The 15,554-nt window shown below is 29.4% G+C and overlaps 1 protein-coding gene across 3 annotated transcripts in view; it reads right to left on the bottom strand.

The window, feature by feature from the left end:
* Positions 1-15,554, bottom strand: part of LOC127280737 (mucin-4) — a 153,574-nt gene that overhangs the window by 13,145 nt on the left and 124,875 nt on the right. The window lies entirely within an intron of this gene.

Genomic DNA, 15,554 nt, shown 5'->3' with positions numbered 1-15,554 from the left:
ACTAAACTCCTGTCAACGATTCTCTTACAGCTGCTAATTTGTTCAGGTGACCCAAATCTACCAAGTGCAGTCACGCTCAAAAGGATTAAGCGAATCTGGTAGAAATGTAATCAACCCCCGCCCCCCCCCTCTCCAACCCTTTTGCTATCTAACAGCGAAGGGAAAACCACATACAATCCTGCAAGTGTCGTGCAATGAAAACGACAAAACTTGCGTTGCAATATTATTCAAGGGAATTATACAGAGAGTTGAGAATACGCGTGTGCAAAAGGGTAGTAGCAATAAAAGAAAATTACAAAATTTTACACACTTTAAAGATATAAACGACACTATTTTGTGAATAAAGTTCTTCTAAAAAAAAAAAAACACAATTTTTCTCTTCTCGAATTAGAGTCAGTGTTTTTTTTTCCTTTCCTTTTTCCTTCCTTTTTTATCTCTTTGTATAAAAATAAAAATAAATTTTGAATTCAAGATTATAAAATAAATTCTATTATTTCAATTGAATTATAATTCAAGAAATAAGAAAGAAAACGACAAAATTAAGAATTCAACTGGTCGCGTGAACTTTTCAAGTGGAAGCGGTTGACTTTCATGAATTCCTAGTTTCTCCTTAGATATATATATATATATATATATGTGTGTATGCGCTCGTGGCGGAAACCACAGAAGGAGAAATTCCACTAGACTAGATCATCTGACAAGATTTACTCAAGTTTCATAAAGAGCCTGACCTCGAAATTATCCTTAAAACAAAATTCAATCTCCAAAACAACAATTTAATTTAATTTAATACCAGAATTTCTATAGATCAATTCCATTTGATAGACATAGCCATGAAATTATAATGATAAAGAGTAGAATTCTAATTATCATTGGGTGAGGCATTAAAGGTTCAACCCCTTTGTGGGTGTGGATAATGGCGGGTCATTAGTATTTCAACTGGGCGTGGCTACAAAAAAGGGCAGATATTTTGGGCGGGACAATAAAAGACCAACCTCTTTGTGGGCGTTACTATCAACTCTTTAAATAAACGTAGGTTGAAAGTAAACTTTAATTAGAGGCGGGACTAATGTAGATCAAATAATTTTGTAGGCGTGATAACAAAATTTCAATAGAAAGGCGTGGTTTTAATTGTAAATGGGCGGTACAATGAAGAACCAACCTCTTTGTAGGCGTGGTTACTATAAAAAAAATTTAATTTCGTTGCGGGACTACAGAAACAAACCTTAGCAAAGGACTACAAAAACTAATGAATTTACAATTTCAGGACAATTTCAAGTAAATAGACGCGACATATTAATAATGTTAAAAATATAATTTTTTGTTAGAAATAAAAAAAAAGCCTAACAATAGACAAAAAGGGGAAAATTAAAGGAAATAATTTATTGAGAGATCGATAAAACCACATTCTTTGGAAAATTGGAACGTGAATGAATTTACAAGCTTTCGCTATTTTGGAATGTGTTTGCAATATTCTCTCGTTATTTTAGAGAGTTTACGACGGTACTTGATGCTTTTTACCCCGTATATGTATAAGCTCAGTGATAGATTATAAACGTCATTTCAGACGTTGCACTATAATGGGGCGAGTGTAGCGTTCGATCGAAGTGTGTGTATGTATATTTACGTAGATAGGTATTCTATCCATTTAATTTCCTGTCACCACAATTCGAAACATCACATGATATTATATATATATATATACATATAAAGTGAAGCAAGTATTCAATATGTAAATTTTATTGTTATTTCTATCGTTATTTTAAAGAAAAATGTTTTTAGGAAAAAAAAGTAGCCACTTTAAAAATTCTTTAAAAAATCAATTTTTTTTTTTTAAATTTTAGTTAAGTATTTTTTTTTGTAGAGTTTTTTTTTGCGAATAATTATTATAGAATCAAGGGTGGCGGTAACAATGGCACACACACATACAATGGCGAGCTTAGCAAGTGCAGGCCACTTTGCAATTTTATACAGTGTTCAATAGCCGCCCCTGTTGTGTGTAATTCCTGTCGAGTGTGTATAGCATATACACACAAAATACGCGCTATACTTGAACCACAAACCGCACGCGGTTCATTGCTTTGGATGTTCAGCTTTGCTTGCACTGAAGAACAACAAGAGAAGAGAAGTCTCACAGTGCATTATAGAGCACCGATATATAAAGTTACGTTAGAAAAACAAAAAAACGATACTACATTTTTATATCAATATTTTAAAAAATTTAATTTTAATTAATTAAATTTTTTTTAAATTAACCTTACCAAAACAGCGACATAGATGATGATAGATACTTTGGAAACTTACCTGAAACAGAAAGAAAAATAAAATAATTAATAATAATTCAAAAATATAAAAAATATTTATAAAGTTAAAAATTAATTTTTTAGTATTGGTGGTACAAAAAATTCTTATTGTTATATATATAGTTGTGAGTGCAATGAACGATCTTGCGATATTTGAACCCTCTCTTTGGCTTGGGCAACGTAGTGACACTGTATAGAGCAGAGAATTTATCGCCGTCAGGCTGCCTGAACAGAAAAGCTCTCTCTCCCGGAAAATCCGTTTCCCAAGAGACGTGCTAAGAAACCGACGCAGAGAAAAAGAGAGAGAGAGAGAGAGAGAGAAAGATAGAGAAAGTAAGGGATAAGAACGCGACCGCACTTCCGGTTCTTATCAGATTGTTTTTATCGATTTTTCGAAAAAAAAAACAAGTTTCACGAGCAACTTTACCAAATTACATTTCCTTCTTCAACTATTAAAAGTATTTTAACCTAATTAAAAATTTGATTTCACTATACTATAACAAAAAAAAAAGTATCTCTTTTCACAATAGAGAAGTTCATTTTTCAGTTATACATTTTTAACAAAGAATTATACATTAGTAACACAATGTTGAAAGGAATTTTAAGTTGAATATTGCGCGCGTTGCTTTTTACTAGTGGGGAGTGGGGGAAGAACCAATCACTTTTCCAAAGCTGCGCACGCATTTTCCCCCTTCTCCCAGTTGCCTAAAAGATACCTATTTTAAACTCTGAAAACGGTAATAAAAAAATTTTAAAAAAAACATACTAAAATTATATTATAATTTTCTAATAAAATCCATTTCCGAAAACAATATAAAATACTTTATTTAACAAGAATCGATATTCAGGATCAATGAGAGAATTCCAAGAATCAAAATAGCAGGAATATTGGCAATGAAATTCAACAAAAGAGACGTCGATACGATTAAAATCCCACCAATTTATGGGCGTGATCACTTTAAGGGAGGAGTTACGATTAATTACACTCTTTTAGGGGCGTGGTCACTTTAAGGATGGAGCTATGATGATGGATGTGTCCTCTTCAAGGGCGTGGTTACGATTAAAATCCCACCCTTTTATAGGCGTGGCCACTTTAAAGGTGGAGCTACGATCAACTACACCCATTTAAGGGCGTGGTCACTTTAAAGGCGGAGCTAAAAAAGAAGAAATGATATTAAAACACAGCCATTTATGGACGTAGTCACATTAAGGGAGGAGCTACGATTAATTACACTCTTTTAGGGGCGTGGTCACTTTAAGGATGGAGCTATGATGATGGATGTGTCCTCTTCAAGGGCGTGGTTACGATTAAAATCCCACCCTTTTATAGGCGTGGCCACTTTAAAGGTGGAGCTACGATCAACTACACTTATTTAAGGTTATGGTCACTTTAAGGGCGGAGTAAAAAAAATGAGAGATGATATTAAAATACACACCTATTTATGGACGTATAGTCACTATTTTCCCCCCTTCTCCCAGTTGCCTAAAAGACCTATTTTAAACTCTGAAAACGGTAATAAAAAAATAATAAAAAAAACATACTAAAATTATATTTTCTAATAAAATCCATTTCAGAAAACAATATAAAATACTTTATTTAACAGGAATCGATATTCAGGATCAATGAGAGAATTCCAAGAATCAAAATAGCAGGAATATTGGCAATGAAATTCAACCTGTTCATTAATCCTGTATCCGGTGGGATGACAGGAGAACCGGAGAAAGCAACCCGTTTACACTATATGCGTGTATAAAGCAAGGGATGATAAACGGCTTCAAGTCCCGTTTAATCCCTTTGCATTCCCTCGGCCTGTTTTCCTCATTTTGCTCTGTGCATGGATTTAGAACATATATACATATATACAATACATTCACAGTACAAAAGCCATCGTTAGTAACTTCACCCCTCAACCAAACTTGTTCACAGTTTACACCCTTATACCCCCGGTGCACTTGGTCGGGTCCACCAATGACTTCGACCCCTTACTACTACACTATATATACTCTCCCAACGTGTACGCACGCATTGTTCCTATATTAATTAAATATGACGAAGCAAAATTCAGAACGAAAAAAAAAAATTAGATATTCGAAATTTTTATGGCATAATTTTTTTTTTTTTTTACACACTTTAAATATGTGAAATAATTTTCTTCAATCGAATCGCAGTGTGAATTATCAACTGCTTTTTTTTTTGCATTATTAAAATGCATAACTCTCGAAAAAGAATTTGGAATGTGTTGTATATGGAAAAAAATGCTTTGTTTTTTTTTCTTTTTTTTTTTTATTAAACGCAATTCTTGGAAATAATTCAGTTGCAAAAAAAAGAGGAACGTAAAATGTGATTCAATTTGGAAATGCATTTTGCAAAATGGCAAAAGGATTTTATTAATTGCTTTTTGTTAATTACTATTTAGAAAAAAGTATACAGCGAATTAGAACCTCATTTCATAAGAAATAAATAGGTAATAAGTAAAAAATATATACAATAAATAATAAAAAAAAAAAAAAACTATTAAAATAATAAGAAAATAGTAAAAAAAAAATTAATAAAACAGAATATATGAATCAGTATCGAGAAATTAAAAACGCATTTCAAAATTTCGCGCCACTATTTGATTGCGGCTATTTAAAATAAAGGCACTCTCACACCTTTTTTGCTGCCTGCCTGCCTGCCTGCAAGTTACCATGACAACGCACAAGAGTGAGTGAGACAGAAAATTTGAATATTTAAATTTTTAAATTTTCTGTCGCACTCATTCTCATGCGTTGCCATGGTAACCTGCAGGCAGCCAAAAAGGTGTGAGTGCGCCTTAAGCCCACAAGCTTTGCGCAAGCGTTGAAGAAGCGCCACCACAAGACAAATGGTGCGAAATTTTAAAATCAAAACCTCTCAAATAAATTGAAAATCAATTAAAAAAAACCAAAGACAATCATGAAAAAAAAAACAATTTTAATTAACAAAAAAGATTTTGCAATTTTTTTTTTTTACGATAATTGAATTCGTAAGTCAATTCAAAAGCAGGTTTGTTCTGTTAATATAAAATCGATATATCGTATACGCTATATAGTTTGTATATATATATATATATATATATATTGTCTTGACGTAGACACCCCCATTCCCCACCAGTATCACAACATTGAGCGGGACTTTAATAATAACCCAACGACGTCGGTCTCACTAAGGCTAGACTATTTTTAGCAATTTCCCAGTTCATCGTGACCCACTATAAGTATATACTTTTATATACCATACAATCTATTAGACAGCGATCTATCCACAACATATTTTCAATGGCACTCGCGTAAAGTTCACGCGCTCGATTTATTTTCTATACTATTAAATAATAAACATTTGAGCAATTTCAGTTATTTTTTATTTTTTCGATTAACACCTACTTCTTATTTTACATCTCAAGCGGCAGCTTTAACTCATTATTGATTAATCAGTCGCTTGCAGGAAGCTTTTCATTGTGATTGAAATTCTAAAATTGCCTCAGGTACATATAACAAGCTTATTTTTTTTATTTTTTAAAGTATGGAGTCGATATTTTTTTAAATTACAGGGAATTAATGAAAAGAAAAATATTAAATTTTCAAATAATTGGATTTAAAAAGAATTTTTGAAAAAATAAAATAAAAATGCGCAGCATTATGGATAGAGCCTAAGAATTTCCTTAACTTTTTAAAAGTGACGCGCGCATTCAAGGTTTAAATTCATATTTTTTAAGAATTTATAAATTGTTATATCGAAAAAAGAATTGTAAAATTAAAAGAAATAATGTTACATTTGGGATTATATATTATATAAATTTTCAATCAAATATAATGGAAAATTTAAGTGAAAATAACATTTTAAACTGATACTTTAAAAGTGTATATATGTATATATATTTTGAAATTCTCCTTTAAAAATAATAATAACGTTGATAAAATATTTTTAAAGTGAAACTCAAGAATTTTAACTAGCGATAAAATCAAGAATTTTTATATTTTTCATGAGTCTTTTCCTCCGAACTATATAATATACTCTCTCTCTCTCTCTTTCTCTCTTGTAACCATTTTCACAAGAGATAGTGTGAAGCAAAGAGTTAGTAATTTACATTCATATGCTGTTTACGAGGAGTCTCATAAACAGTCTTCGTGTATATATATATATATATATATATATATATATATATCCATTGCCCTATTAGACGAGGAGAAAGAAAAATGTCGAAATCTTATATGCGATCACAAACACTCTTAATACAATTCGATCGCCTTTCACTTTTGAATTATTTATTATAAAATATAAATTTTTAATAAAATTATTCCTGTTATTATAGACGCTCATATTGTCTGTTATTATTATATCTTTTGTATAATATGAATGGAAATTTTATTGTATATATTTTTACCAGCTAAAAGTTTTTATAAAGTGAAAAATAATTTTATAGATTTATAAAACTGATTTTATGATTTATAAAATATATGAAATATTACACAACAGTATGGTAAATTTTCATATATAGAAGTCTACCTAAACTCTGATTATATACTCCATTATTACTAAATTTAGTTAAATTTTGTAAAAATAATAATAGTATCAAAAATTTGATGACAAAAAAAAAAAAAAAGATTGACTTTTATAACTTAACGGAAGGAAAAATAATGATAATAATTAGAATTAGAAGTAAAAGTGAGAAAGAGAGAAGTAAAAAAAAAAAGAAAAAGAAAAGGTGGAGAGAAAGTGGGGAAAAAAAAAGTTGAGATGCAATGAAGCGTCGCGAAGGTCCAGGACAATGTGGTACATTGACCTTATCCCACCTAGTGGGACGAATGAACCCGTTTCAGTTCTCCGCCTATCTTCCTTTTCTCCCTGAAGTATCTCAAAGAGAGGATAGCTTTGTGTTTCAATGAGCACGCGGGACAACGAACAACATCTATATAGACGCAACAAATCTTTTAAACGATAATTATTACTCTTTTTTTCATTTCGTTGCCGTTATTTTAATTAAATCTTCTTTGAACCTACAATTAACCTCCGTTGATGCTATACTGAAACTACATTGAAACTATATTGAAACGATGTTAAAACTATATTGAAACTATGTAAAAACTATGTAAAAACTATGTGAAAACTGTGTTACAACTACATTGGAAATATATTGAAAATACATTGAAACTATATTGAAACTATGTTGAAACTATATTGAAACTATGTTAAAACTATATTGAAGCTATATTAAAACTATGTTGAAACTATATTGAAACTATGTTAAAACTATATTGAAGCTATATTGAAACTATGTTGAAACTATATTGAAACTATGTTAAAACTATATTGAAACTATGTTAAAACTATATTGAACCTATAACTAGATTGAACTAACTATATTAAAACTAGAATAAACCTATATTGAAACTATATTAAACCTATATTGAAAATATGTATATTGAAACTATATTGAAACTATTAAAATTATATTGAACCTATATTGAAACTATATTGAAACTATATTGAAAATATATTGAAACTATATTTAAACTATGTTAAAACTATATTGAAACTATGTTAAAACTTTATTGAACCTATAGCTAGATTGAACTAACTATATTGAAACTATAATGAAACTATATTGAACCTATATTGAAAATATATTGAAACTATTAAAACTATATTGAAACGATATAGAACCTACGTTGCACCTAAATTAAAATCATATAAAAACTAGTTTGGGCCTACATTGAGCTTTTATAAAACTTACATTGAACCAAACATGGACCTATATTGAATCAAAAATTTTGAATAAAAAAAATAATTATAATAATTTTTTTAATACAACAATTATAATAAAAAACTTTCATACATTAAGCAAAAAAAAAAAAAACATTAGTGAATGCTGTTCGATTATATAACAATAAAAACACTCAGTAGTTAAATTGTAAGAAATTGAATTTTTACGACTTGATTATTATTGGAGAGTCATGAAAAAAAGAGAAGATAAGAAGTGATCTTTTGATATAGGCAATTAAAGGTCGGAACGAGGCCTTCAAGGATGTACAATGCAAGCACTAAAGGTACATGGAGGATCAAAGTGGTACAAGGTCACAATCGACGGTATATATATATATATATATATATAAGGCTCAACTTTCACGATTCTACTGTACCGGAAGTTCACTAAGTACTAAATACAATTTGACTGTCAGCTTTTAATCAAAAATTTATTACTACTTCATTACTGATTTCGAACTAGTTTTATACTAATTTCAAATTTATTCGAAACTAGTACTATTTTGATACTGGTTTGGTACTAGTTTGTTATTCTATTAGAACTAGATCGGTGCTTTTTGAAGTGGTGAAAAATTAGTTCGCGGTACTGGTTCAAAACTAATTTGTTACTAGTTTGGAAACTGGTAAAAATTAGTTTGGTACAAATTTTAAAAATAGTTTTTTAGTATATAAGTAGGTGTTATAGTTTAAAACTAGTTTAAATCTGGTTGATTACATGTTCAGAACTAGTTTTCCATTGGATTCAAACTAGTTTGGTACTGGTTCATAACTGTTTAAGTACTTAAGGACTTTTTTTTGTTACTAATATCGAATAAGTTCAATACTGATTTGGAACTAGTTCGGTACTAGTTCAAAACGAATTTATTACTGGTTTAAAACTATTTTGATACGGATTTAGAACTATAGTTGAAAACTAGTTTGGTACTGGTTCAAAATTAATTCGGTACTAGTTTAAAACTAATAATGTACTGGTTTCGAACTTGTTAAGTACTGCTTTAGAACTAGTTTCGAACTTGTTCAGTACTGCTTTAAAACTAGTAGTTTAGAACTACTTTGACACTATCTTAAAACTAGTTTAGAACTACTTTGATACTAGTTTAAAACTAGTTTAGAACTAGTTTAGAAGTACTTTGAAACTAGTTTAAAACTAGTTTAGAACTACTTTAAAACTAGTTTAGAACTACTTTAAAACTAGTTTAAAATTAGTTTGTAACCGGTCCAATACAACTTGTTGCCGTCTAATTGAAATTCTGTAAAAAATAAATTTTTTTTAAAGCTTCGTTAACAAATGCTACATCGGCAAATGGACTCGAACAGATTTTGATGTATGGATCGACAAAGGAGTATTTATTATCTAAAGGATAAAATCGATAAAGGACGATCGATAATGCATATAAACTATATATATATATATATACAAAGAGTCATGCTATGTCGGTATCGGTAACCAAGCAGTCGACCGTTGGCTAATTAATTCGCCACGTAACGTAATTACTCTCCAAAGCTTGGTTGTGTATATATATATGTATTGTGCGCAGCGACGAACGAGTAGAACTGTCTGTTATAGAGCATCGAAACATTGCGAATTTATGAGCCACCACCGCTCTATTATCGAAACAAGGTTGATTTCGTAAACACTTGTAAATTATTCTCTCTCTCACTCTCTCACTCTCAGTTTGATTAAGAAAGTGATAAAAAAAAATAACACATTTTTTTTTCGAAAATTTTCTTAATCTCTTTTGCATTCTGGTATTTAAAATATTTTATACATCGACAATTATTGATTAATAAAATAATCGATTATAAAATAATAATAATAATAATAATAATAATAATAATAATAATAATAATAATAATAATAATCCTTATAAAATAATCGTAATTAATTAAATAATCGAAAATAATTTAATAATAATAATTAAATAAATCAATAATTTTGAATTAGAAACATTTTTTTAATTGATTAAATTGAAAAAAAAAATTTTTAACACAGTATTTATTTTTTCTCCCTTCTCCAGGCTCGTTTTCAGTAATCTGAGAAAATAACGATCGGTCACGATCATGGTTAAAGTGACCTCATAGGACACGTGAGCGACATTTATTGGACGCTCAAAGCTAAACGCATTGCTAACATATATATATATATATATATATATATATAGTTTATAACCTATAGAGGCATAAATATTCCTCTAAACATGATATCTTCCCTTTTTTTCGTAGCTGAAAAATATTTGCAATTAATTTTTCCATCTCTCTTTACAAAAAAAGGCTACATTGTTAAAATATATATATATTGAATTATTCACAAAGAATTTAATATAAGACATTTTTTCAGATAATCAAAGCCAACAAACTTTTACATTCTTCTCAACTTTTTTTTTTTATCCTTAAATTCATTACGTTCAATTTTCGTCTTTTTGTTATACATTTTTCTAAAGAGCTTGTGACACAAATAATAATAATAAAAAAAAAAAATGATTCTTATTTAATTATGTATGAGTTGAATTATTATATTTAATTTTTTGTCAGAAAATGTTTAAAATATTTTGACGGGTAATTAAAAAAAAAAAAAATTTTTTTCATGTAATCTAAAACTAGGAGAATGATATACATTCTCTTGTTATATACAAATGTGATTAACATTTCTAGGAAATTGTAGATTTGAACCAATTGCAATAACTTGAGCTTGGTATAATGTGAGTGAGGGGTAAAATTCTCTTTAACTATTTTCTTTGAAAGAGAGAGAGAGAGCGAGAGAGAGAGCTAAAGAAATACCTTTGAGAATGTACGCCGAAGAGATTTATTCAGAGAACAATGTAATCGTTTCTAATCTATATGCACGTTGTCACATTATATTTTATCAGTGAAATTTGATTCAAGATACGTGCTTAATGACCTTGAGAGATAAAGTATTTTGGCAAAAGCATTGTTTTAAAAGTAAATATTCTTTTTTTGGGTTTTATTGTCCGAGTTGGAAGTAGATTCAATTCAGGTTCAATATAAGCTTAAAGTAGGTTTAATGTAGGTCCAAAGTAGGCTCAATATAGAATTTAAATATAAGTAAATATAGGTTTAATAGACTTCATCCCACTTGGAAAGATTCCCCGGAAAGTGAACCCTGGGGGTTCTATCAGAATTCCGCCCGAACTTCCAACGGAGTTCCGACGGAATTAGGACTCTAAAAATTTTGAAAAAAATTAATCGGAATTCCGTCGGAATCCCATCGAAAATTCTTTGGAACTCCGATGGAATTCCAACGGAATTACGTTGGAAGTTCCGGCGGAATTCTGATAGAACCTCCAGGGGTCACTTTCCGGGGAATCTTTCCAAGTGGGATGTTAGAAGAAGATAAATTTAATATAACTTTAAATCAGCTCAAAGTAGGCTCAATAGGGGCTGAAATTAGGCTAAAAGTAGACTGAAAGTAGGTTTTAATATAGTTTTAATAAAAGTTCAAAGTAAATGCAATATCAGTTCAATGTTAGGCTTAAAGTAGGTTTAAAGCAGGCTGAAAGTAGGCTGAATATTCAATATCAGTTCAAAATAGGGTCAATATAGGCTCAAACTGTAAATATAGGTTTAATGCAGACTCAATCTGGGCGCAAGATAGTTTTAATGTTTAAAATATCTAATATTGATTATAATTTTTAACATTTCAATTATTCCCAAGTGTTTCAACAATAAAATTTTTTCACAATAATAAAAATGTCACAATTATAAAAAAAAAAATTATAATTTTTCAAAGTTGAGTGCATACACTAATGATAGTTAAAAAAAAGAAGAAAAAAATTATATATAATTTTTATTTTTAACTAAAATTCCCACTAAATAAGGCCTTAATAAACAATTATATATTGAGAAAGAAAAAAAAAGTGATGAATCAAATATGCTGAGTAATGAACTCTCTAAAAAATACAAAGCTTGTATACATATATATATATGGTAAAGAAGGGAAATTTTCTCGTATATTGTTATATATGGAACTGGTGTGACACAAAAGATAAGAAAAGATCCATTGATATATAAGCAATTAGAGGTCGGAATGAGACCTTCAGCAATGCACAATGCGAGAGCACTGAAAGTGCATTGATGGATCAATGTGGTACAAGGTCACAATATATTGTCGAACAGTTAAGGTGCGCCTTTCACGTTATATATTTCTCTCTCTCTCTCTCTCTCTTTCTTTATACCGGAAGAATAGAAATCTATATATATATATATATAGTAATTATTTTAAATTATCAAATCGATTGAGCAATATGATTAAAAGGATTTGTGTATTTTACATATATACAATAAGCTCGATGTTAGTTTATAACTAGTTCAAAATTAGTTACGTATTGGTTTGGTACTAGTTCAAAATTGGTTAAGAACTGGTTCAGAACTAGTTTGCTTTTTTTTACTGGTATCGAACCAATTCAGTACTGGTTTGGAACTAGTTCAAAATTGGTTAAGAACTGGTTCAGAACTAGTTTTTTTTACTAGTATCGAACAAATTCAGTACTGGTTCGGAACTAGTTTTTTTTACTGGTATCGTACCAATTCAGTACTGGTTTGGAACTAGTTCAAAATTGGTTAAGAACTGGTTCAGAACTAGTTTTTTTTACTAGTATCGAACAAATTCAGTACTGGTTCGGAACTAGTTTTTTTTACTGGTATCGTACCAATTCAGTACTGGTTTGGAACTAGTTCAAAATTGGTTAAGAACTGGTTCAGAACTAGTTTTTTTCTGGTATCGAACCAATTCAGTACTGGTTTGGAACTAGTTTAAAATTGGTTAAGAACTAGTTTTTTTTACTGGTATTGAACCAATTCTGTACTGGTTCGGAACTAGTTTTTTTTACTGGTATCGAACCAATTCTGTACTGGTTCGGAACTAGTTTTTTTACTGGTATCGAACCAATTCTGTACTGGTTTGAAACTAGTTCAAAATTGGTTAAGAACTGGTTCAGAACTAGTTTTTTTTTCACTGGCATCGAACCAATTCAGTACTGGTTTGGAACTAGTTTAAAATTGGTTAAGAACTAGTTTTTTTTACTGGTATCGAACCAATTCTGTACTGGTTTGGAACTAGTTTTTTTTTACTGGTATCGTACCAATTCAGAACCAATTTAGTATTGGCTTGGAACTAGTTCAAAATTGATTAAGAACTTATTCAACACTAGTTTCTTACAGGTATCGAACCATTCTAGCACTGGTTTGAAACTAGTACAGTACTTGTTCAGAACGAATTTGCTACTGATTCAGAACTAGTTTTATATTTATATAAATGTAGATAATTAATTTTCGAAAATTAAATTAAACCAATTATCAGAATTATGGAATACGTCAATTCTGATATGATGATGAATCATAAATCACTGAAGCATAATAATTAAGAAAATTGTGTCTTAAAGGGGGTCATGTTTCGTCCCTTCGGGGATGCAAAAGTGACGCTTGCCTTTAATAATAATAATAATAATAATAATAACGACAAGGAGGCAAGACCCTTCGTGACGAGGAATTAATCTTCCAAATGTGAGTCTCGTTAGCACCATACCGTATAGCTTTATTCAAAATCAGTGAGGTTGAAAAAAAAAAAAAATATTTTCTTTTTTTTCTTTTATACATACACCAAAGGTCCTTCTACAAAAATAGGAAAGACAGTATAATCGCATAAGAATAATATAATAAAAATATAGTAAAAAAGAAAAAAAAATTTGGTTGTTTTAATATAATTAGTATAGTTAATTGATAATTTCTAAACAATTATAGTGAAATATTGTTTTTTTTTTTTTTTCTATTTTTAAATGTGTATTTAAGTCCGGCATGTCGTTACACAAATCCAGGAAAATAGTGAACGGTCACGATCATGAACGAAGTGACCGTGGGACACACACGTGAGTGACATTTATTGGACGCGGAGTGAGAGAGAGAGAGAACCATACACTTTGCTGACATGCTTAGTTTATTGGCTAGAGACCCAGATTCGCATAAGCATTTGTATTAACACATACACACACATATGCTGTATTGTGCGTATTTTTATTCCCCATCAATATACAATAAAAAAAAAAAATTATACCAATAATCACGAAAAAAAAATTTTTTTTCTCCATAATTAATATACAATCAATCGCAATATAATAATATTGAAAAAATACCCTTACAAATAAGATATTCAGCGTAAAATAATAAAAAAAAAAGTAGTATAAAATTCTGTTTTAGTTTTCAAACAATTTTTTTTTAACACAGGAAACTTTATATAATGGATACTTTTGTGTTGTTTCACCATTTCCTTCTCCGTTATGTGATGGTAGTTTACTCGAGGCAACTTTTATTAAGAGATAGATAAAAAAAAAAAAAAAAAAAACTGGAAAAAAGATAGAAAAAAATCTGAAAAATACCATCTCACAATTTTTCTCAGCCAATACTTTGGAGAGCAATTCTTCACCCAGTGAGAATCAGAAAGAAGAAGAGAAACTATTTTTTTCCTTTTTTCCCTCTCCCACACATCGCGCTCTTATTTACAGGCCAAGCTTTATTCGAAAATAAAGGCCAGAAAAGAAATTTTCCCAGACAGACTAGACGGATAGCAACTCGATTATGGACCTTCTTGTTTTCTGTGTCGTGAGGAAGGAAAAAGGGCTCTTTTTAAAGGATAGGAAGAGAAAGAAGGAAAATATCATCAGATAAAATGTAAAAAACAAAAAGAAAATATACTAAATACAAGAAGTAAGCCGATTTTCTGCTTGATTGAAAATCAACGACGTTTTATAATTACCTTCTCTTGAGCATTAGATTATATTTTTCAACTGAAATTAAAGTTTAAGTGAGTTTTTCCTCTTTTTTGGAAACTATTCGAAAATCGAGGATATATAATTAATAAAATTATTATTATTTACTAAAAATTTGTGATTTTTTTTTCAACTATTCATGTAAAAAAAATTTGTACTATAATTCAAAATTTAAAGAATTATTTATGATTTATCATTAGAAATAAAGTTTCGAATAGACTGAATTGTACAATAGTTCTTTAAATTTTCCACTAGATAGCGCGCATCTCACTTTGTCTCGCAGATGAGATTAGACTTTCGATTCTTTATAAAGGCAAGAGACGAAGAAATAATTGTCATTCAGTAGGGTCATCACTGATCCTCTTAGCAAATGATGAATTTAGATTATGATCAATGATTAAAATCCACTTCTGGGTAATTTTATTATCGCAAAGATTATCCATAATTTTTCTGATGCTACCAATGAACTTTATATTTATTTTAAAATTAATATTATATTTTTATATTATATTTCTTATGAAAATATTATTTTTATTATTACTTTTATTTTTATAACTATTATTTGGTATACTTTATTTTTGTTATTATATATTTAGTTTTAAACAAAAAAAAAAAAAAAATTTAAGAAGAGAGCAAAATAAGAAAAGAAATTGTGTGAGGTAAAAAAAAAGAAGAAGAAAAAGAAAAAGT

The sequence above is a fragment of the Leptopilina boulardi genome, unplaced genomic scaffold (assembly GCF_019393585.1).
Source record: "Leptopilina boulardi isolate dan_hultmark-lab unplaced genomic scaffold, ZJU_Lbou_2.1 LbouV2_249, whole genome shotgun sequence".
NCBI classification, from domain to species: Eukaryota; Metazoa; Arthropoda; class Insecta; order Hymenoptera; family Figitidae; genus Leptopilina; species Leptopilina boulardi.
This window is presented reverse-complemented; position numbering and strand designations above follow the sequence as displayed.